General features: G+C 38.1%; 1 pseudogene; it reads left to right on the top strand.

Moving 5' to 3' along the window:
* Positions 1 to 26,142, top strand: part of LOC113201524 (antigen WC1.1-like) — a 212,533-nt pseudogene that overhangs the window by 154,860 nt on the left and 31,531 nt on the right.

Genomic DNA, 26,142 nt, shown 5'->3' with positions numbered 1-26,142 from the left:
GCCTTACACATAAACTTTTGATGAAAATGGAAAACACATAGTTAATATAAATGACAAATGGGTTGAGGTGTAAAGCCTGCCATTTAGTTAAAGATTACAAAGACATAAGAATTGGTGTGCTTTGACCAAGTATCAAAGAAGTTCTTTAAGAAAGCAGTTGATTAGGTCATATGAAAAAAGAAAATTACCTTGGAAATTAAAAATAGAATAATGTAAAATTTACATAGATATATTTTGGAGGCACTTAAGAGTAGTAGGCTTTTAAATAATAGACTTTCACAACTTTAAGAGTGCTTTACTGGGATTTTAGTTTACAAGTAAGAAAGCTTACCAATAATCATAAGTACGCTTTAAAGTTAGAGGTTAATGAAATAAGTATAGGTATGCTTTAAAGTTAGAAGTAAATAATAGGTTAGGAGTCATGTAGTCTAGTTGTGTCACCTAGCTCCTAATGATTGAGGTAAAAACCTAAAAGCTTAATCATCATTAGCTAAGGTTACAGAAAAATATTTTGAACAATGTACTCAATATCTTAGGTAATCAATGTATGTCAGAAAAGATTGTAACTCTTGAAAATTATGTAAATCAAAAAAAGTTTCAGGCTTTGAAGCTATCCATTAACTACCTGAAAAAAAAACCTGTTAAAAAAGGTATAAAAATAAAGATCACTCCAGGGGCAGCAGATATGTCTTCTGGAGGCTGCTTGTAACTTGCAACCTATCCTCCAACTCCTCTTCTTTCACTGTCACTGCTCCTCCTTCAGGACTCCTGGAACCCCACTCTCCCCAACCCACCCCCCGGGGCTGGACCTCAGCAGGCAGACTCTGTTAAATCCACTCCCTGAAACTAACCATGGAAAATGAAAGATTTCACAGCACTACCTGTGACTTGCAACTTCCTGTTCTATTCCCTGATATTTCTTGTTGTTTTTTCTCCCACAGGATTTGTGCATCTGGTTGGAGGACATGGACCCTGCTCTGGGCGAGTGGAAGTGAATTCTGGAGGAGAGTGGATTCCAGTATCTGATGGGAATTTCACATTTTCCACAGCCCAGGTCATCTTTGCAGAGCTGGGGTGTGGCAAGGTTGCATTTGTCCTGGGGAACCTGCCCTTCAGAGATCCTGGTGAACAGGTCTGGGCTGAAGAGTTCCAGTGTGAGGGGCAGGAACCTGGGCTCTGGTTCTGCCCCAGAGTGTCCTGTCCTGGAGGCAGCTGCCTACACAGAGGGGCTGTGCAAGTTGTCTGCTCAGGTGAGACTCACAGCTGGACCTTAACCTCTCTATGCACTCTGTGGGGATAAGAAAAATATGTGATGTTGCTAAACCCTGTCTTCTACCAGGATATACAGATGTTCGGCTCATGAAAAATGGCAGCTCTCAGTGTGAGGGTCAAGTGGAGATGAAGACCTCTGGAGGCTGGAGAACACTCTGTGCCTCCCACTGGAATATGGCCAATGCCAATGTAGTTTGCCGTCAACTGGGCTGTGGAGTAGCCGTCTCCACGCCAAAGGGAGCGTACTTTGTGGAAGGAGGAGATGAGATCTGGAGAGACCAATTCCACTGCTCAGGGTCTGAGTCCTTCCTGTGGAATTGCCCTGTGACTGCCCTGGGTGTTCCTGCCTGCGCCCATGGAAACACAGCCTCTGTGGTCTGTTCAGGTAAGTTGTCTGCTCAGGTGAGATTCACAGCAGGACCTTAACCTCCCTACACACTCTATGGGGGTAAGGAAAATGTGGGATGTTGATAAAACCCTGTCTTCTATCAGGATATACAGATTTTAAGCTCATGAAAAATGGGCAGGACTGATTGGTATTTGAGTAACATGTCTCTAAGAGCAGATAGTGTGACTTCAAAAGTGAGACATTCTGTTGTAAAATATGATTCTTCTCAATGATCATTCATCTTTCAGGCCCTGTCAAGGGGTATTATGAGGAAGAGTTTTAAGTAAGCATTATTATTAGTAGTATTAGTATTGTTATTGCAATTCATAGAGAACTGTCAAGCTTCTCACCCTGGGCCATCAGAGATCAGCAACTGCTCCCAGAAGTCACCTGCAGATGCTTCAGTCACTGTACCTTCCTCCCTTCCAAAGAAGACCACTCTAAATACTGCCAAAGAAAATTTTTGTCAGGATTTGAGCTTTATGTAAAGTCATAGCATGTTCTCTATTTATGTCTACTTTGACTCAACATAATATTTAGAATTTACCCATGTTTTTATTTTTAGCCTAATCTCATTTATTTTTACAACTGTAGAGTTTTCTGTCAAATAACACAGGATTATGTATTGATCCATTCAAGTTATGTGGAGATTTGAGTAGTCTGTACTTTTTGAGTACGCAAATAATGATCCTACAAATTACCATGTCAATATCTTTTGGTGCAAATATGGATATATTTGTATATGGTTTTTAATCCAGGATCCTCTCCTGTTATGGTGTTCTTTCTGCAGCCAAATTCTTGTTCCTGTACACTTAGTATTCTACTGCCCTTTTAAATAGAACTTTACTACCATAAGATCATAAAAATATTCTCCAAAAGTATCATATAGAAGTTTAGTTACATTTCTTTTGCATCTTTCTGCGGTTGATATTGTACATAGGGTGTGTGGTGTGAAAAACCTTTCATATTATTGTTTTTACATCTAAATGTCTCAGAATCATTACTGAAAAGCCTTTTCCCCACTGCTGTGTCACCTTTGAAATACACAGTGTGCAGATATTTCTGATCATGCTCTATGTTCTATTCTGTTCCATTCAGTCATTTTCTATGCTTGTAGCCATGCATGCCTCATTAATTATAACTTTATAGCATTTATGACTAATATTTTAAAAGATTACTTTAGAGCAACTGCTCTGATTGTGTTATTTTTTTCTACCCAGTGCATTGGTCATACTTAGTCTTATGCATTTCACATAAATTTTACAAACAGCTTGATATGTTTAATTCAATAATAGCATGATGATATTTATATTGAGTTTGGATTTGATGTAAACATCAATATAGAGCTAACTGACTTGCAAGGTACATCTCTAATTTCTCTCAGAGATTGTAGATAACTCTTACTAGGCATACTTTTGGTGTTTTAGGTTTATGATGCTATTATATGTGTTTTTTAATGAAATGTCCTAGAAATTAATTCTATTAATGTTTTAGTCAGCTTTTTTTGTGTTGTGATAGAAAGACCTGACAAGACCAATTTTAGGAGAAAAAGTTTATTTTGAAGTCCAAGGTTTCAGAGGTCTCTGTCCATATGTATCCTACTCCATTTCATGGAGCTGGAGGTAAGGCAGAATATCATGGTGGAAGAGTGAAGCAGGAGAAAGAGGAGAGCAGATGGCCACCAAGAAGCAGAAATAGGGAGAACTCTTCTCAAAAAGGACAAAATATAAACCCCAAAGGCCCGCCCCCAGGGACCCATCTCATCCAGTTGCACCCTACCTGCCTATACTTAGTACCTAGTTAATACTATTAGAGTATTAATGTGCCAATTAGATTAAGGGTCTCATAACCCAATCATTCCACTTTTAAACTTTCTTTCATTATCTTTCACATGAGCTTTTAGGGGACACCCTCTCTCTAAACCAAAACAACTAAGTTTCATCTTAACATTTTTGTGGCTTTGTTTTTCTTTTTCCTCATTTATTTATTTATTTGATTAGTTGAGAATTCTGACTAAACTTCAAAGATAGTATAAAATTCCCAGATAATCCTAATGAAGATTCCCCAATGCTATTATTTTTCTATATTATCCCTTCATTCTGCCACATTTATCCCTGAATATATAAAATATTTCTGAGCGAATAGTAGGTGGATAAGATGATGTGTCCATTTACTCTTAAAATATTTTCAAGAATTTTTTTACATAATCACTGTGCATTGCCAAATTCAATAAATTAACCTGTTGGCTTCCATATATGACAGAGAACATGTTGTACTTGACTTTCTGTATTTGGGTTATTTAACTTAACATAAATTAATTTAATTTAATTTAATTTAATTTAAATTAAATTAATATAAAATTAATTAACATCAAATTAATTTCCATCAATTTGATGCAAATGGCAGGATTTCCTTCTTCTTTATGGCTATATTTATACCACATTTTCTTTATGAATTTCTCTTGTAATGGGCATCAGATTCCAGACTATAGCTTCTGATTTCATACTGTAGCTATTGTGAATAATGCCACAATAAACATGGGAACATAGGATTGCTATTTCATAGTAAATATAATTGTCCTAGGTGCTACTGCTTATAATAATCTGTCCTTGCAAAAAATAGCAACACAAATAAAAAAATATTTGATTTTGTCCATCATTTCCAGATTCATAAATTTGGCAAAAGCTGTTGGAAGTTCCCTCTTGAAGTCTCTCATAAGGTTGCACTTAGATCTCATCTGGAGCTGAGGTCATTGAAGACTTGGCCAAAATGGGAATCCATCTTGGATAGTTCATTCACATGGCCAGAGGCTTGAAGTTCAACTGGGGCTGCTGACAGAGCCACCTGCAAATGCTTTCTCCCACATGATAGTTCTCTACTGATTGTCTCTACATGTTTCCCATGAAGCAATCATCCTACTAAGTCAAACATCCATTTGCATCAAATGGATGCAATTTCTGACCTAAATTTTACTAGGGTACACCCAGGGAAATGTGACAAACATGAGGAGGAGGCTTGACTTTCTTAGCTAGGTTCCTAAGTTAAGCTGTGCTGGCTTCACCACATTCTATTGCTTATAGACAACTCACCACTGTCAGCCCAGATTGGAGGGAAGGAGGAATGAACTGCACAGGTCAATGGATAGAGTGTCACAGATTTGGGGGGTATTTTAAAAAATGACAGGTGTGTTAAATAATCCACTTTTTATGTTTTCTATTTATTTATTATTATTTTTTGTTAGCTACACATGACAGTACATTGATCTTGACATATACATTTGAATCAAATAGGGTATAATTTCTCATTTTTCTGAGTGTACTGTTTGCAGAATCACATTGGTCATACAGTCATGTATATACATACAGCAAAACTAGTGTCTATTTTATTCTGCTGCCCTTCCTATCCTCCCTCCCTTCCCCTCCCCTCCCATCACTTCTCTCTATCCAATCTAATGTGATACACTTCTTTCTTGTTTCCCCCTCACATCATCATGCATGTATTCTGTATAACGATGAAGGTCTCCTTCCATGGGATAGAGAGGAAGGGCATGAGAAGAAGATTACTACTAAATATCGAAGAGAGGTGGGAGGGAAAGGGAGGGAGAAGGGGAAGTGCTCGGAAGATGTATTTTCTAATTTATACTTTTATACTACCACTTATGGCCTTAATAACTAAAACTTGTAAAGTATATAGGAATGTGAGGTTCTCTCATTATGGCTCTTAGTATCCTATTATATTTCCTATGTTTTTGTCTTTCTGTTTTTCACTCTACATTTTCCCATGATCTTTTCTCACCCACGTCCTGCACAGGTGATGGAAATGGGGTTCCCCTCAGTGGAATGGGCTGGCTGAGGAACAAAAACTAGGAAAAATAGAAGAATAAAGATACCACAGGACACAGAAAATATATTCAGAAAGCAGGGGCAGGATAGACTAGACAATCATATGGATCAAGCTTCTATACTAAAAAGAAAAATGGAGCCTGCACCTGCTTTATTTATATTGGGGGACATCAAAGGTCTTCCACAGAATGTTCTTCTCCATAAAGGTTAAAAAGGTGGGCTTTTCAATTCCCAGTGGGTTATGCCCATCTCTGGAGTGACCCCGAGAGATCTTCCTGGCAATGCAAAAATAAAGGTCATGTGCCTTGGGACATCTATTGCATGAGAGGGCCATGGATAGTTCCCAAGGTTAAACCTAAAATTTCCCTGGCTTCCTGCCTGGAGAAGATCCACATGTGTTTTTCATAGATGGCTCACTGCATTATTCCACTTACTATTTCTACTTTGTGCTAACCTGCAGTGTTGTTAGACTCATCCTCTGACTTCTTATTTTTAGCCTCTGAATTTTATTGGTTCTGTTTCATTAGTTCTTTTTATAAATGGCTCTCAAAAATCCAATATTTATTGGATTTTTATTATCATTTTTCTAACAAAATGCATATCATGTCATTAAATTTACAAAATTTAATTATTATTATTTCAATTACCTATAAGGAAACACCAATACCACTCTCTGAAAATCTTTCTTTTGTCTCCTTTCTGCACTTTGTTTTCTATGTAAACCTTTTTATATGTGTGGGGGTTCTTTGATGGACAAAAATTGTATTTGAAAAAAAATCCATCCTACAAAACCTTCAGAAAAGATTTTACTTTCTTCAATGCACTTTATTTAGGGTAGATCATCTTATACAAAGAGACTGAAATGGTGAGAAACTGGGCACTCCTCCCTATGACAAAAATTCTTTTAATTCACAAGTTTTCTGGATGTTTAGGAGGATTCTCCTCTTTGGTTTGACCTAAATTTTAAATAGTTGATTCTAGTTTTTACATTTAAATAGTTGATTCTAGTTTTTACATTTCTCTGAACTTGACTCCAAAAGTCTTCCTTCCCTGGGAGATATGCAATGCTCTCAAACAGTACTGATGTATTCACACTTTCCTAAAGTAATTCTTGGGTCATGGTTTAAAAACAGAAGAGTATGTCAGAAGTAGAAGCAGAAATCTGGAATAGACAATCAGCTCTGAAGATAGAAAATTACTGATCATATCCTACAGCTTTCCTATGCCATCACCAGATTACTATGTACTTTATTTTTTATTTTTTTCTATGAAATATTTTCTCAACTTTTTTAGTTTTATTGATTTTATTTTTTTAAATACATGATAGCAGATTGCATTGCAATTCTTATTATACATATACAGTACAATTTTTCATATCTTTTTATATAGAGTATGTTCACGCTGATTCATGCCTTTATACATGTACTTTGTTTTTGGTTTTCTTTTTGTATTACAATTCTTAATACACATATATACCACAATTTTTCATATCTGTTTATATAGAAAGTATGTTGACACCCAATTTGAGTCTTCATACATGTACTTTGGATAATGATGTCTATCACATTCCACACCCTTTCTAATCCCCTGGTCCCTCCTTTTCCCTCCCTATTTAGAATTCATCTAATCCTCCCATGCTTCCCCTACCCGAATATGAGTCAGCCTCCTTATATCAGAGAAAATATTCAGCATTTGTTTTTTGGGGATTGGCTAATTTCACTTAGCATTATCTTCTTCAAAGCCATCCATTTACCTGCAAATGCTATGATTTTGATCTCTTTTATTGCTGAGTAAAATTTCATTGTGTATATATGCCACATTTTTTTTTTTAGCCATTCATCCGCTGCAGGGCATCTAGGTTGGCTCCAAAGTTTAGCTATTGTGAATTGTACGGCTATAAACAACACCATTTGGCTATAACCAAAGGACTTATTATGTACTTTAATTCAGTTTCCTGCTCTCTAATCTCTTCTGTAGGAAACTAGACCCAGCTGCTGACCCAGTGTAAGAACTCCTGGTCTGACCCAGCAGGCTCTGCAGCCTCAGAGGGCCACACTGCCAACTGCTCAGGTGAGCAAGGACCCCAGCACCAGAGCTTCCCCATTCCCTGTGCAAATGCCCACTGACATGACCCTGTCTCTTCTCAGACAGCAGACAGCTCCGCCTGGTGGATGGGGGCAGTCACTGTGCAGGGAGAGTGGAGATCCTGCAGCAGGGCTCCTGGGGCTCCATCTGTGATGACAGCTGGGACCTGAGTGATGCCCATGTGGTGTGCAGACAGCTGGGCTGTGGAGTGGCCCTGGAGGCCACCGTCTTTGCTCACTTTGGAGAGGGATCAGGGCCCATCTGGCTGGACGAGCTGAACTGCACAGGAGAGGAGGCCCATGTGTGGCAGTGCCCTTCCCAGGACTGGGGGCAGCACAACTGCAGTCACAAGGAGGATGCTGGGGTCATCTGCTCAGGTCTGTGCTGCACACTGTGCACAGGTGGGGGAGGGCAGGAGAGGGTCTGCAGGATGGTGTTTGAGTCTTAGGGCAGGGGTTTAGTAGTTGCTGACAGGGAAAAGGGGGAGGCTCACAGTTCCTGTCCCTGAAGCAAAAGAGAAGATGAGGTATTTCTATTTCCTGCTGCAGCAGCTGATCTTCTGCTCCTTCCATCTCATCACTGTCCCCTGACACAGTCATTCTCTACAGTGTTCATTAAAAGCAGTCATCACTGTTCTGTGACATGTGGGTGAAACATCCTGACCCACTGAATTAATTTTCTATTTCTGCTGTAACAAGTTACCATAGACTGAGTGACTCAAAACAATCAAATTTATCATCTTACAGTGTGTAGGTGAGAACCTGACCTGGGTCTCTCTGGGATATAAACGAGGTTTCAGTAGGCTGAAACAGCTAAAACTCAGGAAGACTCACTTTCTTGCCTTTTTCACCTTCTAGAAGTTGCCTGAATTCCTTGTTTTACCCCTTCCTTCTTCAAAACCAAAACATCTCAACCCTCTCATAATTCTATATTCACATCTCTCTCTGATGAGGGCCAGAAAGGCTTATCTGTTTTTGCGGATACAGTGTAAGGATGTCACTAGATTGGACACATCTTATTTAGGATTCACCAGGATAATCTCACAGTGAAAACATTTTTTTTTGGTACTGGAATTAAACCCAAAGGACTCAAAAACTGAGCCACAGCCACAGCCCTTTTATTTATTTTTTACTTTGAGACAGGGTCACATTAAGTTGCATAGAGCCTCACTGAGTTGCTGAGGCTAGTTTTGAACATGGGATGCTTCTGCTTCAGTTTCCAAGCAACAGGCATCTCCCACTGTGCCTAGAGAAAGGATCCTTGTCTTCATCTTGTCTGAAAAGCCCTTTTGCAATGTGAGGTAAAATATCCACATGCTCTCAGGATTAGGAAGTGGACATATTTGGAGCTCCACTATTCTGCCACCCTAAAGTGGCAATCCCTTTCTCCACTGAAAAGTTTTAACTGGGCCTCTCCAGAAATCTTCACCCAGACTGATTTTAGAACTGTCAGCAAAATAGTCTCGCAAAAAAGTTCAATGTAAATAAATTTCCTATTTTCGTGTCACCCTGTTTACTTGGCTACTGGCCGAGAAGATACCACTCCAGGTGCTGGACACCCCCTTACTAGTTTTTCACAAACATATCCAGTATAGTTCTTTGAAGAAGTGTGCAAACATGGCCTCTGGCCTTGAGCTGGGGCTTCACAGAGATGTTTATATTTTTAAGATAAGTTACAATTGGGCTCCATGGTAACAGCTGGCAGGAGGAGAAAAGAAAGGGGAGAAGAAGATATCCCTTTCTCAGGTATTTTCCTTGAAGGTTATTTTGCCCAAAACAGTGAAAGAAAAATCTGCTTTTATGTGAACTTCTGCAGACTGTGATCTTCTGAGCCCCTCCCCTTACATGCTGGGTATAAAATTCTGAAACTCCCTGAACTTGGAAGCAAAAGCTGTGCCCTCTGAACCTGGCTGCAGCCAAATAAAACTGTTTCCTGCTATCTTTGGTGCCTTGCCTCATTTGTCCCTACAACAAACACTCTGTTAATGCTCCTTTTCTAGGATCTTTCATATGATTAATCAGATAGTAGATGAATATAGATAGATGGCAGATAGTAGATAAAGATAGTAGATACTTTCTGCAGAATAAACACCCACATCAGTGTTCCTGCCTATGCATTTGCTAATATTACATTGTTGTAGAAACAGAAATAGAGATACAAGTTAGCAAAAAGAATTAAAGTGAAAAAAAATTTCAGTCTTCCACCTAGTGGGCACTTGTTCATCAGAATCAGCAATGAGTACTCACTACATAGGAATGAAGAAAAAATAGCAGTTTCAGTTTAATGCTCACCGGTACCCTGTTTTCCTCCTCTTGCTTTTAGAGTTCCTGGACCTCAGGCTGGTGAGCAAGGACCAGGAGTGTGCTGGGTGGCTGGAGGTTTTCTACAACAACACCTGGGGCAGCATCTGCAACAGCCCTATGGAACCCATGACTTTGTCCATGATCTGCAGACAGCTTGGCTGTGGGGACACTGGGACCCTAGATTTCTTGATTCCTCCCAGGGAAGGTTCTAGTCCCCGATGGGTGGATAAAATCCACTGTCGGGAAACTGATACCTCTCTCTGGCAGTGTCCTTCTGACCCCTGGAAACACCAATCTTGCTCTGCAAAGGAGGAAGCTCATATCACATGTACGGGTGACCTACTGTCTATTTCTGTGTGTTTGCCATATGCCTGTAGGTTGTTATTAAGAAAGTTTCACATATTTAAACATAATGGATGAGGTGAAATAAGTCTACAAAATGAAAACTAGATGGAGATTACTTGATCCAACTTGTTGTACTTCTGTTTCAAAGGCAGACATAAGGAAACCATTGATAATAGCAATTTATGTGAAAAGAACCAGAGACTGAACTGAGAATATGGGAGCATGAAGTTATACTCTGATGACCATTCTTAGAAATTAGCTCATGCAGTATTAAGTTATATCAATTAAACTGTATTTCCTTAGTGATAGGATGAATGATTGGACCTCAATTGTGCACATTGCTTGCTCTGTGCTATCACTTTGTTCCTACACTCCCACCCCACCACAGGCTTAATTGCCACTATTATCTGATGATAGGTAACACAGTAAGCATTTATCTCAGATGAAGAAACAGAGGTTAGGAGTAACATTTAATCTCTCTCACACTTTCAAGTGAATGGGGGAGCAATTTGGAGAATCTGAAATCCATCTACACCATACAGACAACCTCTCAGGTCATTTTGTTGATGGAAAGAAATCAAGTGATTTGGAGGTAGAAACTTAATTCCAGGCAGGAGGACAGACATAGAAAGAAAACACCACCACTGTCTTCATGGATTTTCCACTCCCAACTGACAACACAAGGAAGCAAAAATTTGAGTGTCATGAAGGTGCTATGGAAATGTGTGAATTGGGGAAAAGAGAAATCATGTTTAGTTTGATAACTGAAGGAGGAGTAGAGGTCTAATGAAAGAAGGAAGTAGACTATTTATCAATGTAAATACTGCAGTGAGGGGAGTATAGTGAAGTGACCTTGAGGTATTAATAAAATCTCATCATGAGCAGAGCAAGAAGAGGGTTGGGGGAGAGATGCATGATTACCTGGATGGGTAAGAAGAGCTAGAAGTCTCTCCAAGGCATGGACCCAATAACAATCCTGTTGAAAAGCTATTTGTTAGTCTTCTCATCTCAACATTATGGGGAATTTGTATGAGATGGGGGGGTGGGGCTTCTTTTGTTTTCTTCTTGGATTTATCTCCTCATAGTCCCAGTGGTCTTTGTTGATACTACTTCCTCACCTTTATCCATATCCTACTGGAAATTAATGTGGCACTTCATCCCTCTCCCAGAAAACATTCCATGGGGTCTTTTGGAAATTGGAGGCTATTATCTTCTAATTTCTTTTTTAAATTATTATTTATACATGACAGCAGAATGTATTACAATTCTTATTACATATATAGAGCACAATTTTTTCATATCACTGGTGGTATACAAACTATATTCACACCAATTTGTGTCTTCATACATATACTTTGGATAATAATGATCATGACATTCCACCATCATTTATAACTCCATGCCCCCCTCCCTTTTCCTTCCACTTCCCTGTTTGTCTATTTGTCTAGAGTTTGTCTATTTCTCCCATGCTCCCTTTCCCTATCCCACTATGAATCAGCCTCATTATATCAATTAAAACATTAGGCATTTGGATTTGGCTAATTTCACTTAGCATTATCTTCTCTAACTCCATCCATTTACCTGCAAATGCTATGATTTTATTCTCTTTTATTGCTGAGTAATATTCAATTCTGTATATATGCATATTTTTTATTCATTCATCTATTGAAGGGCATCTAGGTTGCTTCCACTGCTTAGCTATTGTGAATTGTGCTGCAACAAACATTGATGTGGCTGTGTCCCTCTATGCTATTTTTAAATCCTTTGGGTATAGACCAAGGAGAGGGATAGCTGGGTCAAATGGTGGTTCCATTCCCAATTTTCCACAAAATCTCCTTACTGCTTTCCATACTGGCTGTAACAATTTGCAATCTCACCAACAGTGTATGAATGTACCCTTTTCCCCACATCTTGCCAATACTTATTGTTGTTTGTATTCATAATAGCTGTCATTCTGATTGGAGGGAGATGAAATCTTAGAGTGGTTTTGATTTGCATTTCTCTAATTGCTAGCAATGATAAACATTTTTTCATTATTTGTTGATTGATTGTGTATCATCTTCTGAGAAGTGTCTGTTCATGTCCTTGGCCCATTTATTGATGGGGTTATTTGGAATGCTTAGCTTCTTGAGTTCTTTATATACTCTAGAGATTAGTGCTCTGATGTGTGAGGGGTAAAGATTTGCTCCGAAGATGTAGGCTCTCTGCTCACATTACAGATTGTTTCTTTTGCTGAGAAGAAACTTTTTTCGTTTGAGTCCATCCCATTTATTGATTCTTGATTTTAATTCTTGAATTATAGGAGTCTTATTAAGAAAGTTTGGGCCCTAATTTCATATGATGGAGATTAGGGCCTACATTGTCTTCTATTAGATGCAGGTTCTCTGGTTGTATTTCTAAGTTCTTGATCCATTTTGAGTTGAGTTTTGTGCATGGTGATAGGTATGGGTTTAATTTGTTGCATATGGATTTCCAGTTTTCCCAGCACCATTTGTTGAAGAGGCTATCTTTTATCCAATGCTTCTTCTTGGCAACTTTGTCTGATATAAGATAATTGTAGTTTTGTGGGTTAGTCTCTGTGTCCTCTATTCTGTACCATTGGTCTACCAGTCTGTGTTGGTGCCAATACTATGCTGTTTTTGTTACTGTTGCTCTGTAGTATAGTTTAAGGTCTAGTATAGTGATGTCACCTGCTTCACTCTTCCTGCTAAGGATTGCTTTATCTCTTCTGGGTCTCTTATTTTTCCACATGAATTTCATGATTGCCTTTTCTATTTCTATAGGAATGCCATTGGAATTTTGATTGGAATTGCATTAAATCTGTATAGTGCTTTTTGGAAGTATGGTGATTTTGACAATATTAATTCTGACTATACAAGAGCAAGGTAGATCTTTCCATCTTCTAAGGTCTTCTTTGATTTCTGTATTTAGGGTTCTGTAATTTTCATTATATAGATCTTTCACCTCTTTTATTAAGTTGAGTTCCAAGTATTTTATTTTATTTTTTGGGGGGAGGGCTATTGAAAATGGGGTGGTTTTCCTCATTTCCCATTCTGAGGATAAGTCACTGATATACAGAAATGCCTTAGATCTATGGGTGTTGATTTTATATCCTGATACTTTGCTGAATTTATTTACTAGTTATAGAAGTTTTCTGGTAGAACTTTTAGGGTCTTTCAGGTATAGAATCCTATCATCAACAAATTGTGCCAATTTAAGTTCTTCTTTTCCTATATGTATCCCTTTAATTTCTTTCATCCGTCTAATTGCTCTGGCCAGTGTTTCAAGAACTATGTTAAATAGCAGTGCTGAAAGAGGGCATCCCTGTCTTTTTCCAGTTTTCAGAGGGAATGCCTTCAATTTTTTTCTCTATTTAGAATGATATTGGTCTGGGGCTTAGCATAGATAGCCTTTATGATGTTTAGATATGTTCCTATGATCCCTAGTTTTTCTAGAGTTTTGAACATAAAGAGGTGCTGTATTTTGTCAAATTCTTTTTCTGCATCTATTGAGATGATCATATGATTCTTATCTTTAAATCTATTAATGTGATGAATTACATTTTTAAATTTCCGTATGTTGAACCAACCTAGCATTCCTGGGATGAATACTACTTGATTGTGGTGCATGATCTTTCTGATATATTTTTATATTTGATTTGCCAGAATTTTATTGAGAATTTTTGTATCTATGTTCATTAGAGATATAGATTTCTTTTTTTGATGCATCTTTGCCTGGGTTTGGAATCAGAGTGGTATTGGCCTCATAAAATGAGTTTGGAAGTGTTTCCTCTTTTCCTGTTTCCTGAAATAAGTTGGAGAGTATTGGTATTAGTTCTTCTTTAAAAGTCTTGTAGTTTTCATCTGTGCACCCATCCAGTCTTGGGCTTTTCTTGGTTGGTAGACTTTTAATGGTGTCTGATATTTCATCACTTAAATTAATCTGTTTAAATTATGTATATCATCCTGATATTTGGGCAAATTATATGACTCTAAGAAATTTGTTGATGCCTTCAATATTTTCTATTTTATTGGAGTACAGGTTTTCAAAATAATTTCTAATTATCTTCTGTTTTTTTCTGTATTGTCTGTTGTAATATTTCCTTTTTCATCACGTTATGTTAGTGATTTGAGTTTTCTCTCTCCTTCTCTACATCAGCATGGCTAAGGGTCTGTAAATTTTAATTATTTTTTTCAAAGAACCAACTTTTTGTTCTGTCAATTTTTTCAGTTGTTTGTTTTGTTTCAATTTTATTGATTTCAGATCTGATTTTAATTACTTCCTGTCTTTTACTGCTTTTGGCGCTGATTTGTTCTTTTTCTAGGGTTTTGAGATGTAGTGTTAAGTCATTTATTTGTTGACTTTTTCTTCTTTAAGGAATCAACTCCATGCAATGAACTTTCTCATAGAACTGCTTTTATAGTGTCCCAGAGATTTTGATATGTTATATCTGTGTTCTCATTCACCTCTAAAAACATTTTAATCTCCTCCTTTATGTCTTCTCTAACACATTGTTCCTTCATTAGCATATTATTTGGTCTCCAGGTGTTGGAGTGGATTTTATTTCTTATTTTATCACTGATTTCTAATTTCATTCCATTATGATCTGATAGAAGGCAGGGTAGTATCTCTACTTTTTTGTATTTGCCAAGAGTTCCTTTGTTACATAGCATATGGTATATTTTAGAGAAGGATCCATGTGCTGCTGAGAAGAAAGTGTATTCTCTCATTACAGGTTGGAATATTCTATATATGTCAGTTAAGCCCAAGTTATTATTGTATTATTGAGTTCTATAATTTATTTGTTCAGCTTTTGTTTGGAAGATCTATTTAGTGATGAAAGATGTGTTTTAACATAACCCAAATTTATTACATTGTTATTTGTTTGACTCTTGAACTTGAGAAGAGTTTGTTTGATTAATGTAGGTTATCTATTATTTGGGGCATATATTTTTATATTTGTTAAGTCTTGTTGGTTTATCATTTCCTTGAGAGTATATAGTGTCCTTCTTTATCCTTTTAAATTGATTTTAGTTTGAAGTCTATTTGATATGAGGATGGAAACCCCTGCTTACTTTCGCAGTCCATGTGAGTGGTATAATTTTTTGCAACCATTTACCTTCAGTCTGTGGATCTCTTTTTCTATGAGATGAATCTCTTGGAGGCAGCATATTGTTGAGTCTTTTTTTTAATCCAATTTGCTAGTCTATGTCTTTTGATTGGTGAGTTTAGGCCATTAATCTTCAAGGTTATTATTGAGATATGGTTTGTATTCCCAGCCATTTTTGTTTATTTTTAATATTTAATGTGACTTGGTTTCTCCTCTGATTAGATTGTCCTTTAGTGTAATCCCTCCCTTTGCTGATTTTCATCTTTGTTTTGTATTTCCTCTTCTTGGAATATTTTGCTGAGGATTTTCTCTAGTGCAGGCTTTCTAATTGTAAATTATTTTAACTTTTGTTTATCATTGAAGGTTTTTATTTCATCATCAAATCTAAAGCTTAGTTTTGCTGGATATAAGATTCTTGGTTGGCATCCATTTTCTTTCAGATCTTGGTATATGTTATTTCACAATCTCTTGGCTTTAAGTGTCTGGGTTGAAAAATCTGCTGCAATACGAATTAGTCTCCCCCTATATGTGGTCTGATTTCTCTCTCTTGTGGCTTTTAAGATTCTATCCTATTTCTGTATGGCAGGCATTTTCATTATAATTTGCCTTGGTGTAGATTTGTTGTAATTTTGTATATTTGTTGTTCTGAGCACCTCTTTATTTGGTTTCCCAATTTGTTCTTCATGCTTGGGAAATTTTCTGGTATTATCTCATTGAAGAGATTGTGCATTCTTTTGATTTGAAACTCTGTGCCTTTCTCTATCCCAATATCTCTTAGATTTGGTCTTTTGATGCTGTCCCATTATTCTTGGATGCTCTGCTCATGGTTTCTAACTTTCTTCATTGTGTGATCAACTTTATTTTGCAGATTGTATACTTAGTCTCTATTATCTGATGTTCTTTCTTCCAAGTGATCTAGTCTGTTGGTTATACTTTCTATTGAGTTTTTTATTTGATTTATTGTATTCTTCATTTAAAGGATTTCTGACTGTTTTTTTTCAGAGTCTCTATTTCTCTCTCTCTCTCTAATCTTTTGCTACCTGTATTTGCTCTCTTATCATTGTTGTAATTATCATGTTTTGACTGTATTTGCTCATTTAGGTCATTCTTTAATTCACAGATCATTTTACTTATGAATCTTCTGAAGTCCTTCTCTGACATTTCATCAATTTCTCTGTCCATGGATTATTATAATGTTCTGGTTTGTTTGGGGCATTTTCTCCCTGTTTCTTTATGTTGTCTATTTGTCTTCCTTTCTTGCAGTGTGGATATGAGATATTACAGTTTCTTTTGTATATTCTTGTAGTACCCATGCAGATTGTCTTACCTCACCTTGATATTGGACATATACACCCTGATGGCATCCCTCAATGAATGCTACTGCATCCTGGATCTAGGTCCTGTGTAAGTTGGAGTGGGTGGATGTGGGCCGCTGGACTTGACCTTCCTCAGTACTCTTTTAGTCAGAAGGGGCTTTCCTGAACCAGATACTAGGCTCTGGCAGGTGTCTGCCCTGCTGGGGGAAGGGTGGACTGAGCCTTCTGTGAGCCTGGGACCCACATAGGCCAGTGTGGATGGATCTGGGCCTCAAGGCTTGACCTCCCGTGGTAGTCTGCTGGTCTGAAAGGTAATTTCTTAAGACCTATAATGTCCTTTTAATTTCTTGTTCTGATAAAACCCTGGCTGTCCTCTGAAAACAATAATGCCCTCATCATTTGGAGGCTCTATTCTTTCAACATGCTTTTTTTTTTAAAGGTCAAATCTTAAAATAAGATTGTGTTCTGTTATTAGAATATTTCTGGTGTGCCTTGAAATTTTCAACATTTTTTTTCTTTTTCTTCATGTCCAGTTACTTGAAATTTGCTCTATGAGGTAACACCATTTACCACTTCTTTTGTTTTCACTCTCCAGTTTAACCACTCCCCTTGTCCAGGATGGCTATAGTATCAGGCTCACGAGGCTCCTCTGTCTCCTGTTCCTGGTGCTCCAGTATCCTTGAACACAACTGAGATAACATCCTGGACTCTCTATTCCAGACTTTCTCCCTTTGAGACATTCTACTGCCTCCACCCCATCTCTGTGTATGGTCACACTATTGATCATTAACTGTCCAGCTTGAGACCTTGATTGCATTGTTCCTTCTCTGACTGTTGCCTCTTCTCCTTATATTGTACTAGTCTTAATACTCCCATTCCAGAAATTTCATCCTCATGCAGATTCCAAATGTTTTCCCTTATCAGGTTTTCACTTTTCCACTCTCCTCATGATTGCAGATGTTCTTCTTACCCTGATCAGACAACATGATGCCCCGTTATAATCCTCCCCCTTCAAGTACACTCAATTCCCTTCTTTCTTCTTTATCTGTCAATGGCAAGAGTGGTTGTTCAAATACCTAGCTCTTCCCTGCCTGCACTAGTTGAGGCAAGGACTGCTAAATCATGGACAAGTACTGTATTTTGTTATGGTATGAAATTATCCTGATAGTCTCTTTGAGTTTGTGATCAACCTCTGACAAACCATCCACAATGGCCCTCTATTCTAGTGTGCTTCTCTCACATGTGTTCTTGCCCTCTCTGTAACATGTTATTTTACAAATTCTCAGATCTCCCTCATGCTGATATTTTAACCCCACCATACACTTAAATGATGACCTCACCTCAAATATCCCTGAAAATAGAAACCTTCAGATGTCTTCTTTCTTTTTTTCCTCAAAATCACTTTACCTTATTGGTTGTTCTTATTCTGTCTTATAGGTTTGCTATCTCTCTGTTCCCCTTATAAATTTTAGACACATTCTTTGTTGAACCTCAGACTATCTACTCTTAGAATATACTCCCCAGATGTATATTCTAAATATGTTGAATGGAATTTTCTGTAGATATATGCTAAGTACAGTTGATTTTTAATTTTAGTGTAACAATGATGTGTGCTTGTTGATATTTTCTGTGCATGCCAAATCTATTAGTGAGATGCGATATTAAGATACCACTAGTATTGTACTGAAGTTTGTTTTTCCAATATGTCCCATGGGTGTTTTTTTAAAATAAAATTCTGTGTTCCTTTCTTTGGAGCATATATATTTATAATTATTATATCTTATCTTCTTGATGGTTTTTTTCTATTTACTAATATGTAATGACCTTCTATGTCTCTTCTGACTTGATTTTTGGAGTGTGTTTTTCATCTATGAATACAATTACTTCTGTTTGCTCTCAGGTTTCATTTGCTTGCAATTTCACTTTTAATAATTTTCTTCTCAGTCTACATATGTCTTTGCCTATGTGGTGAGTTTCTTGCAGGTACCAACTTGTTGGTTCTTGATTTTTAATGCAGTTATCCAGTCTGCATCTTTTAATTTGAAAATCAGACCACTGATTCTCAGAGTTATATTTGAAAGGTTTTTAGAAATGGCTGTGATTTTTTTTTCTGGAAGGTTTGAATAATCTGTGGTCATGTTTTTCTCCCTTATTTGTCTTGGAGCTTTAATGATTTACTGAATTGATAATGTTTGATTCTTTCCTTTTTCTCCCTTTTTTATCTGCTCTTCTAGTGAGATTTATTATTTCCTATGATCTCATGGCTAGGTTGTCTTGCTTCCTATTCTGTGTGTAGAATTGCTTCATTATCTTCCACTTTGCAGGATCAGTGGTTCAAAATTCCTTTCACTGATGCTTATCTTCAAAAGACTTATTTTCCTTTGATTCTGAAGGATAACTTTTCTGAACATAGTCATGTAGGTGGCAGATATTTTCTCTCAAGATCTCAAGTACATCATCCATGCTCCCCTGGCTGCTAGTATTTCTGCTTATAAATCTGTTATATGAGGGTCTTCTTAGTAAGCACCCTTCTCTTAATCATGTGCCTTGAGGTGTAGGTGTCCTGAAGAGTTAAGATTAATTCCAAGTGGATATTCTAGGTTGCTTATCTGTGGCTTCTTTGGCTGGTAATAATGGGTTTTGAAACTCCAAGTATTCTGTCAGAGCACAATATTTTTCTCTATATTTCTCATACAAATAGAGGTCCTTGTGGTAGTTCAGATATGTTGTTATAGACAGCACAATGTGTAGGGCATCTTTTCTGTAATTATTTTTCCAGTATTACTTTTAGTGTTTGGTCTGAGGGGATATGGCAGCAACCTGTACTGAGGTCTTTCCTTTCCCCACAACATTTGAATTATTTCCCCCATGATTTCTTAAGCTGGAGATTGTCCAGAAGCAGGAGTCATGTCTACTTGTGGAGCCTCATCAGCTGTGGATTTCTCTCTTCCCTATCCATTAAATTGAAATTCCAACCAACACTTCAGCAGGACTAGGTCATGGCTTCAGTAAGGTAAAACTTCTCTAGATTGGCTGGAGTTATATCTCAGTGGCAAAGCACACACCCAATATGTTTGACGTTCTCTGCTTGATCACCAACATAACTCAGCAAAAAGAAAACAACAGCAGTACCCACAACATAACAATAAACTGGCTGAGCATGGTGGCACATGCCAATAATCCCAGCCATTCAGGAGGTTGAGGCAGGCGGATTGTGAGTTCAAATCCATCCTTTGCAACTTAGCAAGGCTCTAAGCAACTCTGTGAGACCTGTCTCAAAATTCAAAAAAGAAGCCAGTGCATGTCTGTAATCTCAGTGGCTTGAGAGGCTGAGACAGAAGGATTGCAAATTCAAATTCAGCTTAAGCATTTAATGAGTCACTAAGCAACTCAGTGAGACCCTGTCTCTAAATACAATACAAAATAGGGCTGGGGATGTGGCTTAGTGGTCCAGTGCCCCTGAGTTCAATCCGCAGTACCCATCCCCATAAAAAAATTTGAAAAAAGGGTTGGGAATGTGTCTCAGTGTTTAAGTTCCCCTGAGTTCAATCTCTGTTGCCAAGTAAAATAAATTTAAAAGCCAGCTATATAAATACAGTAATAATCAATTACATTCAACAACAACTAAAAGAACATTAACAATAGATAATGGGAAGAAGAAGTATAGAATGAAAAAGAAAGTAAAAAATAGTAAAAGAGAAACTAATTCAAAAAATATTGAAGTTGGAAAATAAAAGGGAAGGAAGAAGGGGAATTAAAAGGGAGGACGAAAAATATTTGTAGCAAAAAAGGGAAAATATTAACCAGGCAGGGGGCATTTACCTGTGATCCTATGGGCTCTGAAGGCTGAGACAGGATTAAAAGTACAGTACTAGCCTGAGCAACTTAGAAAGAAGGTATCTCATAAATAAATAAGTAAATAAATTTTAAAAGACTGGGGATGTAGCTCAGTGGTAAAGTGCTTCTGGGTTCAATCACCAGTACAGTAAAGAGAAGGGGGGTGTGAGAAATAAGAAGAGAGAAAAATTCCATTTGAAGAATTAAAAAAAAAACCACAAATTAATTAAGTAGTAGTAAGGAAACATAATAAAGCATAAATAAAAATATTTGTCAAAAGTCTTCCCAGCCAATATATTTGCATTGAAAACACCTTTTCCAGGTCATCTAACATTTGAATCCACCGGGAATGTGGGAGTCAGTAAACTCCAAAAGAAATCAGTTTCAGTTCCTTTCACTTCCCAGCAAACATGCTGGGATCAGAGGCCATAGACTGGCTATACTGTGCTACTCATTTCCTGTCAAGGAGGTTAAAGGAGTGTTTACAAGACAGGTATACTATGCCTGCAGGGGTTTTGTCTGGAAACCTGAAGGCATGTCAAATGTCAAGTCAGCTCTCCTTTCAGTGGTTTGCAGACCCAACACGTAGGCACACATTTGCCCCAGAGACCTCTAGAAGGTGCCCATTGAGGTATAACTTGGGTCCTAGCCATGGTGAATGCCTGGAAAGCATGTGGGAAATAGTGTAATCCCAGGATAGGTGACATGGGAATGTCATGAATTGCCAGATGCTGTCTCTGAGCTCTCAGACCTGGTCCTTATGTGCAACCACATTGCCTGGAATTGCTCTTCTTCACAGAGGAAGGGACCACTTACCAATGAGACCTCCATCCTTCCCCTACAATTTGATGCTCTCAGCATGTTTGTGACAAGCACTCTTCCTATCTGAGACTGTAGAACACTAATTTACACCCAATCACTGTGGCAGGGTGGCCCAGGGGCCTAAAATTGAGATTACCCCCATATTGTCTAAAACCCAGACTCGTGTATTTCCTAACAATGGCCCCTTCTTAAGACAGCTCTTGGGAGCCAAGTGACAGCAGCTACACGCGCCTGCGGGGAACGCGGACCGGACCCACTAGGACAGGTCCGGCGGATGGCTGAGGGCTAGGCCCGTCCCCTCCCCCAGTGTCTGCAGGTAGGAGGGACTGTGAACACCAGCAGAGCGGGCCCAAAGCCTGCTGAGGGGAGGAACCGGCCCCTCCCCCAGTGCCTGCAAGCTAGGCGAACCTGCAAGCCACGGGCGGGCGGGTCAGGCCCAGCAACCAGCCAAGTGACAGCAGCTACACGCGCCTGCGGGGAACGCGGACTGGACCCACTAGGACAGGTCCGGCCGACGGCTGAGGGCTAGGCCCGTCCCCTCCCCCAGTGTCTGCAGGTAGGCGGGACTGTGAACACCAACAGAGCGGGCCCAAAGCCTGCTGAGGGGCGGAACCGGCCACTCCCCCAGTGCCTGCAAGCTAGGCGAACCTGCAAGCCACGGGCGGGCGGGTCAGGCCCAGCAACCAGCCAAGTGACACAGGTGCCCCTGGCGCCTGCTGGGTAGGTGGACCTTTGACTGACCAGCAAAGCAGACCTAGGGCCTGCCAGCATGGTAGACGGATCACACTAATTGGAGGAGGATCACAGCCACTACCTGCCCTGCAAGGGTGATTTTTCAACTATACAAGAGCAATATAAATAAATAGAGGGAAAATATCAAAGACACAACAATTTCACCAAGCAGAAAGAAACGCCAGCAGTATGAAACGACAAGGAAAGAAAGGACCACAGGCAATGCAGATCAACTCAACTTTAGAAGAGGTAATAGCTGCAACAGATGGAATGTCAGATAAAGAGTTGAGGATATATATGCTTCAGATGATCTGGAGTCTCAAGGAAGACATGAGACAGCAAAATCAGACAATGAAAGATCACATCGACAAACAAATCCAGGAAGTAAAAGATCAATTTCACAGGGAGATAGAGGTAATAAAAAACAAACAAATAGAAATACTAGAAATGCAGGAAACAATAAACCAACTTAAAAACTCAATTGAGAATACTACCAGCAGAGTGGATCACTTAGAAGATAGAACATCAGACAATGAAGACAGAGTATTTCAACTTGAAAAGAACATAGATAGCTCAGCAAGTCTACTAAGAAACCATGAGCAGAACATTCAAGAGCTATGGGATAATATCAAAAGACCAAACTTAAGAGTCATTGGGATACAGGAAGGCACAGAGCTCCAAACCAAAGGATTAAGCAATCTATTCAGTGAAATAATACGAGAAAACTTCCCAGACTTGAAGAATGAGACAGAATCCCAAATCCTAGAAGCCTACAGGACGCCGAATGTGCAAAATCATAAGAGATCCACACCTAGACACATTATAATGAAGATGTCCAACATACAGAATAAGGAGAGAATTTTAAAAGCTACAAGGGAAAGGAAGCAGATTACATTTAGGGGTAAACCAATCAGGATAACAGCTGATCTCTCAACACAGACTCTAAAAGCTAGAAGATCCTGGAATAACATATTTCAAACGCTAAAAGAAAATGGATTCCAACCAAGAATAGGGTATCCCGCGAAATTAAGCTTCAGGATGGAAGATGAAATTAAAACATTCCACGACAAACAAAAGTTAAAAGAATTTGCAGCTAGAAAACCATCTCTTCAAAAAATCCTTGGCAAAACACTACAGGAAGAGGAAATGGAAAACAACAATGAAAACCAACAGTGGGAGGTAGGACAGTAAAGGGGGGAAAATAATCAAAGAGGAAAACAAATCAGGTTTAATAGCATTAATAAACAAACTATGGCTGGAAGAACAAACCATATCTCTATAATAACCCTAAATGTTAATGGCTTAAACTTAAGAGACACAGGCTAGTTGAATGGATCAGAAAAGAAGACCCAACAATATGCTGCCTGCAGGAGACGCATTTGATAGGAAAAGATATACATAGACTGAAGGTGAAAGGTTGGGAAAAATCATATCACTCATATGGACTGCGGAAACAAGCAGGAGTGTCCATACTCATATCAAATAAAATTGATTTCAAGCCAAAGTTAATCAAAAGGGATAAAGAGGGACACTACATACTGCTCAAGGGAACCATACACCAACAAGACATAACAATCATAAATATATATGCCCCAAACAACGGGGCTGCTATGTTCATCAAGCAAACTCTTCTCAAGTTCAAGAATCTAATAGACCACCATACAATAATCATGGGAGGCTTTAACACACCTCTCTCACCACTGGACAGATCTTCCAAACAAAAGCTGAATAAGGAAACTATAGAACTCAATAACACAATTAACAACCTAGACTTAATTGACACATATAGAATATACCACCCAACATAAAGCAGCTACACTTTTTTCTCAGCAGCACATGGATCCTTCTCAAAAATAGATCATATATTATGTCACAGGGAAACTCTTAGTCAATATAAAGGTGTAGAGATAATACCATGCATCTTATCTGATCACAATGGAATGAAACTGAAAATCAACGATAAAAGAAGGAAGGAAAAATCATGCATCACTTGGAGAATGAACAATAGGTTACTGAATGATCAATGGGTTTTAGAAGACATCAAGGAGGAAATTAAAAAATTCTTAGAGTTAAATGAAAACACAGACACAACATATCGGAATCTATGGGACACATTGAAAGCAGTTCTAAGAGGAAAATTCATTGCTTGGAGTGCATTCCTTAAAAAAAGAAAAAACCAACAAATAAATGATCTCATACTTCATCTCAAAATCCTAGAAAAAGAAGAGCAAAACAACAGCAAAAGAAGTAGAAGGCAAGAAATAATTAAAATCAGAGCTGAAATTAATGAAATTGAAACAAAAGAAACAATTGAAAAAATCGACAAAACTAAAAGCTGGTTCTTTGAAAAAATAAATAAAATTGACAGACCCTTAGCCATGCTAACAAAGAGAAGAAGAGAGAGAACTCAAATTACCAGCATACGGGATGAAAGAGGCAATATCACAACAGACACTTCAGAAATACAGAAGATAATCAGAAATTATTTTGAATCCTTATACTCCAATAAAATAGAAGATAGTGAAGGCATCGATAAATTTCTTAAGTCATATAATCTGCCCAGATTGAGTCAGGAGGATATAGACAACCTAAACAGACCAATATCAATTGAGGAAATAGAAGAAACCATCAAAAGATTACCATCTAAGAAAAGCCCAGGACCGGACGGGTATACAGCAGAGTTTTACAAAACCTTTAAAGAGGAACTAATACCAATACTTTTCAAGCTATTTCAGGAAATAGAAAAAGAGGGAGAACTACCAAATTCATTCTACGAGGCTAACATCACCCTGATTCCGAAACCAGACAAAGACACTTCAAAGAAAGAAAACTACAGACCAATATCTCTAATGAACCTAGATGCAAAAATCCTCAATAAAATTCTGGCGAATCCGATACAAAAACATATCAAAAAAATTGTGCACCATGATCAAGTAGGATTCATCCCTGGTATGCAAGGTTGGTTCAATATACGGAAATCAATAAATGTTATTCACCACATCAATAGACTTAAAAATAAGAACCATATGATCATCTCGATAGATGCGGAAAAAGCATTCGACAAAGTACAGCATCCCTTTATGTTCAAAACTCTTGAAAAACTAGGGATAACAGGAACATACCTCAACATTGTAAAAGCAATTTATGCTAAGCCTCAGGCTAGCATCATTCTGAATGGAGAAAAATTGAAGGCATTCCCTCTAAGATCTGGAACAAGTCAGGGATGCCCTCTTTCACCACTTCTGTTCAACATAGTTCTCGAAACACTGGCCAGTGCAATTAGACAGACGAAAGAAATTAAAGGCATAAAAATAGGAAAAGAAGAACTTAAATTATCACTATTTGCAGATGACATGATTCTATACTTAGCAGACCCAAAAGGGTCTACAAAGAAACTATTAGAGATAATAAATGAATTCAGCAAAGTGGCAGGTTATAAAATCAACACGCATAAATCAAAGGCATTCCTGTATATCAGCGACAAATCCTCTGAAATGGAAACGAGGACAACCACGCCGTTCACAATATCCTCAAAAAGAATAAAATACTTGGGAATCAACCTAACAAAAGAGGTGAAAGACTTATACAATGAAAACTACAGAACCCTAAAAAGAGAAATTGAAGAAGACCTTAGAAGATGGAAAAACATACCCTGTTCATGGATAGGCAGAACTAACATCATCAAAATGGCGATATTACCAAAAGTTCTCTATAGGTTTAATGCAATGCCAATCAAAATCCCAACGGCATTTCTTGTAGAAATGGAGAAAGCAATCATGAAATTCATATGGAAGAATAAAAGACCCAGAATAGCAAAAACAATACTAAGCAGGAAGTGTGAATCGGGTGGTATAGCGATTCCAGATCTCAAACTATACTACAGAGCAATAGTAACAAAAACAGCATGGTACTGGTACAAAAACAGGTGGGTGGACCAATGGTACAGAATAGAGGACACAGAAACCAACCCACAAAACTACAACTTTCTTATATTTGATAAAGGGGCTAAAAGCATGCAATGGAGGAAGGATAGCATCTTCAACAAATGGTGCTGGGAAATCTGGAAATCCATATGCAACAAAATGAATCT

Source organism: Urocitellus parryii, chromosome 5 (genome assembly GCF_045843805.1).
Source record: "Urocitellus parryii isolate mUroPar1 chromosome 5, mUroPar1.hap1, whole genome shotgun sequence".
NCBI classification, from domain to species: Eukaryota; Metazoa; Chordata; class Mammalia; order Rodentia; family Sciuridae; genus Urocitellus; species Urocitellus parryii.
Note: the sequence above shows the minus strand (reverse complement) of the source record. Positions and strands in the feature narration are given on the sequence as shown.